Source organism: Athene cunicularia (genome assembly GCF_003259725.1).
Source record: "Athene cunicularia isolate RWA chromosome 5 unlocalized genomic scaffold, athCun1 chr5_part1, whole genome shotgun sequence".
NCBI lineage: Eukaryota > Metazoa > Chordata > Aves > Strigiformes > Strigidae > Athene > Athene cunicularia.
The window spans coordinates 19,788,159-19,794,176 of record NW_020799101.1 but is presented as its reverse complement, the minus strand read 5'-3'; positions in this window follow the sequence as shown (position 1 = coordinate 19,794,176).

The following is a 6,018-nucleotide window of genomic DNA, read 5'->3' as shown; positions in this document are numbered from 1 at the left end:
GAAGATCATTAGTCACACCAAGGACAAGGAAGCATCTGAAAAGTCCTGTCTTTTCAGATATTTAGATATCCTGCTTCAGATCCTGGAGAGACCTTACTGCTCTAGGGAGGAAAGTAGAGGTGAAGACTCATCTGGAAGTAGATATCTCTGCCAATTTTTTTTCCCACAAAACCCAAGAAGGATGGATGTATATTCAGGGCTTAACTGCTTACAGATCTAATCTCAGCTATGGGATATACCTGGAAGGAATTTTTTCCTTCATCCCCACCATTTTTCACAAAATAAATATCCTGGCCACTCAGTTTTCTAGAATGGGGCTCTTTCAATTGATATTTTTATATAGTATAAATTACACATTGCCTGGATTAGCAAATGGAAACAAATTTTTGATCTAAGGAAAAGACCCACAAGAGCAGCAAGGAGATACAGGTCCTGACCAGTTCCTGTTCCTGACAAGAAAGACACTGGCCCTGCCATTCTCAGTTTTGGCTAAACATGAAAATGCAGTGCATAAAGAAGTTTTTGAAAACACTGCTTCCATGTCTTTGCAATTTATGGCTCTAAACCAGAGTATTTCCTGATTGGACTGAAGGATGAATTTCCATTTTTCCGTTCCTCTTTGCACACAGAGGTCCACAAATCCCTACATTAAACTTAAGACTTATATAAGAAGTAAAATTCCAAAGAGATTTACTCCCCTGCTTCCCCATGTTGTTCATAAATGATTGAAATGTCCTCTGATAATACTATGCCCAAGACATTTCCTCAGTTTGAAATTGAACCGAACATTTACTGTATAGAAATTTTTAACTGGAACATAAATCCTAACTCTTTGGTAAGCCTTCTGTTCCATGATTAATATTCTACCAGATTCAGAAATAAAGGTTTTCAAAACAGTCTGTTGAAGCTGGGTGAAAAAGCAATTCTTTTTTAAATTTCAAATCATTTAAGTTACACCACCTGTAATAGACCTTGAAAAGTTACAGGATGAGCCTTGAATTTTTCTCCTTGTAATTTCACAGGTGAGGTGTGACATGTTCTACCCTCTTCAACTTAGAGAATGAGATTTTTGCACCTAGAAAGGATTAAATAGATGCATAAGTGACTCGATCTCAAAAGCAGCCGATAAACATTAGGCTGATAGTGTGGTTCTACTCTGCAAAGTTGCTATATAAAACTCGTAATTGAACTTTGTGATGTCTAATTCAAATCCATAGCAAAGCAGTGCCAAGACAAAGTACCTTCTGCTTCTTACTAGACACTTGCAGACCAGCACAATTAATGCAGCCAAGTGACAGGGAACTGGATTCAGTTCTTTTCTGTATTTTACTTGAACCTCACCAAGATCAGCGGAGTGGCTCAGCCATCACAGGAGTTTCAACTGGAAGAGGGAACAACCTCTTAAGGCTGGTACAGCTTTAAAAACCAGACCTTCACTATCGATATAGAAGTAAAGAAATTAGTCTGTGTGATGCTCTAGATCAAAGACTTCAAGATCCCAGTCTGCAATAGCCATGTAAAAAGCAATATTTTCTGCAGGGTCACTAGAGGATGAACTGGGGCATCGTTGTGCTAATTAAAAAAAAAAAAACACCAAAAAAACCAAAAAAAACCCAACAAACCAAACCAAACAAACAGCAACAAACCACCCATGACAAAAGCAGAACTAATCATAGTTCGTAAAAGAAGAAATGCAGTAAAGAAAAAAAACAGGTTGTCACTATGTTTAGAAAGAATTCGTATGAAGGAAACACCATGAAGTATAAACAAGTGTGGGTAAGCAGTAGATTTACAGTTTCAAATCAAAGTGTTGCTGTACTAAAAGCTTTTACTGCAGATTACAGAAGTGCAAACCAAATCCAGCTCTCACTGAGATCTGTAATTGGAACTGATTTGGAAGAGAAAGAAACCTTCCATAGGACCTCAGTGTAATTTTTTCTTCCTTTCTAGAACGAAACAGCAGAAAAGCTATTGGGCTAAGTCCATCTAAGCTTATCAAGTAACTACAATAAAGGGAGAAAAAGGAGACTGCTGCTCAAAGCTGTTGCCATAAGGGTGTATGGTCATAAAGGACTTCTCTGGGAAGGATGAAGGTGGCTAGGTCTAGTTCATAGGAGAGGCTTTCAGGAGAGCTTTGAATATCAACCTCAGAGGGAGGCGTACTACCCGGAAAGCTCTAAACTCTGTATATAAAAGGACAGCATGGGAGACAAATATGAGGGTCCCCACTTCCTGCAGGATTGTTCCATAAGCATTTGCTCAGGGCAGGAGAGCAGCAGCAGAACAGATACTGCAGTGCACCAAAGAGCCCGCTCCCTAGCTCTGGAGTAACTAGTCAGATTGGCTTGGGAGGGCACTTCTCATACCCTGCTGTAATCTTTTCTTATGACAGAAGCTCATATTCTTTCCCACTTGCCAGGGCAACTGACCATGAGAAATCAAGGTCTTATACCAAAACAAATAGATCCTTCAGCTTCTAAGTGTAAGGTTTGCTGGACAGCACAAATTCAGAGGAGTACTTTTACTTTGCATTGGTAATATCTGATATTTGCAAAGGTGGGGAGGGGGGGGAGAGAAAAAGTACTGCAAAAAATATTGAACTTGGCAGGACAAATGCTTGTGCAGTAGGACTCTCTGAAGAAGGGTCTTTTTTTCAGGACCTCTCTTGCTAACTGCTTGCTTGTTTCTCAGTTACTTCATTGGTTCTACTAGCCTTTGCAAGACACAAAGGGATAGTCGTGAAAAGATTGAAGTGGTAACAGAATTGGAAACAGAATATTAAGAAATGTGAGGGCTCAGTGAGTGGACTGCGTGGAAGGGATTTCAACAGGCAGTTCCAAAACTGAGCCATCATTTCCACCTTTGATCAAAGAGTAACTAAAATCCATGAACAACCTGTGAAACATTTTGGAGGGGAAGAAAAAAAATAAATGTTGTTTTCTAGTTGCAAAGCCAAAAAAAAAAAAAAAAAAAAGAGTTCTGCTTGAAGAGAGAGGAGCGCAAACTGTGCTATTTCTAAAGCTGATCTTCATGGCTGCATGCCAATGCTCATTTTAATGTCCTTTTAGAAAGCTGAAACCCCATGACTTTCTAAATACTTCAACCGGAAAGTTGGCCTTTTCTTAAAATCGAGCTTTTGATTAACTAGCAAACACAATGGGTCTGTGGAGCTTTTTGCATTCCATTAATAGTGCACTATCTACTGCAAATTTAAGATATTATACAAGGATTTAAATTGAACTACATGCACAAAGCATTTTCTGAGACATCCATGGTCTTATCTATATATGTGTCATTTTTCCTCCCAGCCTGAAAACAAAGCAGCAGTATTCAATACAGCCAGGGCACAAACAAGGCTGGATGTTCATAATACATTACCAAAAGTTCACTGTCATTCCAGAGAAATGTTTGCATTGTGATACTGTTTTTCAAGTGAGAGAGCAAAGCAATTTTTTGTAAACTCTTCATGCTGCATTTCCTTCTTACAGATGGATTAGTATCTTCATGCACTGATATTCCTCTTGTCCCGTTGCTCTGACATGGTTCAAGATGGTCAGGCCTTTTTACCTAAAGCTCTTGGAACTTGGAAAGAATTTCACGAAAAATCCAATAACCCTCTTTGGCGTCTCAAACATAGGTGCTATAATACCTAAAGTTTTTGATGCCTAACCTAAAACTAGCTTCCTTGTAGAATGAAGGAAAGAGTAAGTATCAAGTCTCATGCCTCAAGCATTTTGCTCAGAATTCCACGAAAACACTTGTGTCCTTTCAGGATGTGATATGGAGACCTTTCTCCTTCCTTCCATGTGAAAAGTGCCCTAATTTAAACAATAGAAAGCTTACTCTTAAAAAGCAAGAAAAGACTGTATTGGAAGTATTGCTCCTCACCCTTAAGAAAGAGAAGGAGCCACTATAAGGAGATAGAGGACTTGAGAAAATTAGAAATGGAAGAGAAAGGAACATGGCACAGTCTTCTCCAAAGTTTCGAGACAGATGCATCTTATTTGGGCCACATGACAGTCCTAGCGATGAATCAGCAACATGCAGTAAAGAGGGCAGTTGTCTTCAAAATCTCTGACGCAGAAGTTATGTCTCTTAGTTTAGGAAAGTAAATACCATTATAGAAAACTGGCTTCTTTGTTTTATCTCTGCTTGGAAATGCTGAACAAGTCACATAACCAGGATTTTCTAAAGTGATCAGAATCTGTTTCATCCTCATTTTCTGGACACTTAGCTCTGGGGCTGATTTGCTAAACAGCTGGATCCTTATATCCCAAAGTCTGAAGTGCTACACAATACTGTAGTAAAATCACAGGTTCCCAACTCCTCAGACTGAACCCATAGCATTAATGAAAAGACAGTTTGAACTTCATCATCCCCTCTGTTAGAGTGAGGGAATACCTCTGCCTTTCTCCCTCTTGCACCACAAAAGAGCAGGTAATACTTGTGAATCATTCCATATAACACTAATGATTAGTGCTACTAAGAAGGCCCATGAGAAAATATCAATTACATAACATGGGTGAAACAATTTGCAATAAATAAGGTCAGGCTTTATACAGTGAACAAGAAGGAAAAGGTAAAATACTTGATACCTGAGCACAGTGCAGAACACATGGCATAAGACAGAAGCCCCGTGACAAATACGTGACAATGTAAATCAAAGCTTGTCTCATAAAGCAGACATAAGAGGAATTAAGGTGCATGGACAATCTTAATTCTGGCATTTTCTGGTTTTGTGAGTGCCTTAGTACAAATTTAACAATTAATTAGCAAAAAAAAACAACCAACCAAAAAAGCCCAACAAAACCAAAACAACAATACAACAAACCAAAACCAACAAGAATAGTACATGGAATACTATCAAAGTTTAATCTAGCAGTATATTTATAGAGAAAGTTGTGCCAGTGAGAAAGTCATGGTATAATCAAGAGAGAAAGCCTGGCCTGCTACTAGAGCACATAGTAGCAAGTCAGAGTTAAAATCCTGGCTCAGGTGTAGGTTTTTGTGTTACCTCAGATAGTTCATTTCCTATGCTATAAAGTAAGATTAATGACATTTCCTAGGTATCTGTGACAAGAATTAATTTTTACTTCCTGGCACATGAAATCTGGCAAGGAAGTGTTCCATTTAAAAAATATAAAAATCCTCAAAATGTAAATAAATATTAATCATCGTGTCAGTAACAACACTACAATTTGTCCTACACCTCCTATTTTCCCATATTCTTAGTCCCTCATGGTAACTCTGTAAGTATTAAAATACAATGCGGTACATTAAACATGAAGCTGAAACAAGTACCTCAAGGAAACAAACACATGCCATGCAGCCCAGAGGTTTCTGTCGCTATTGCACAGCTTGGCTTTGTGCAGTCCTAACATCCTACAACAGTTTAGAGCAGTATTTCCCCTGGACCAAGCATATTTTACTGCATCTGCTCTGCAGCTTCTATTTGGCTATGGAAACCTGGAGAGCTGGTGGCAACCCCAGTTCCACCCCCTGAGGAAATTTTGCTTTTCCTCTCTCTATTCAATAGTGACTTTACCATTTACATCCTTCAGTCCCAGCTTGGAAAGGGAAGACATAGATCCTGAGTGCTGCTGGGCTGAAGAGCTGAAGTTAATAATCAGGTAGAATTTACTATGCTATCAAAAATTGTAAATTATTAAGATTTCATATGTGCCCTTACCTTATCATTGGCTGCTCACACGAAGATTGGATTGTTACATTAAATGCCTAGGGGGGGAAAAAAAATAATTTCCAAAAATTAGCTTGTCTTTTCTAGTGATTTTGTTAAATGCATAGTGGTGAGAGCAGGCTTCAGCACTGCTCAGAGATTTGGTGTACAACAGGAAATAAGCAGTCTTCTCCTACTTGAATCATATATGCCTCCTGCTGGGTAAACAATTTGACTCTTCTCATTTGGGTTGACAAACCAGATTCAGTTCAATAATATGCTGATTTACATCACCTGGAAGGAGAGAAAAAAAAAAAAAAAAAAAAAAAAAAAAAAAAAAA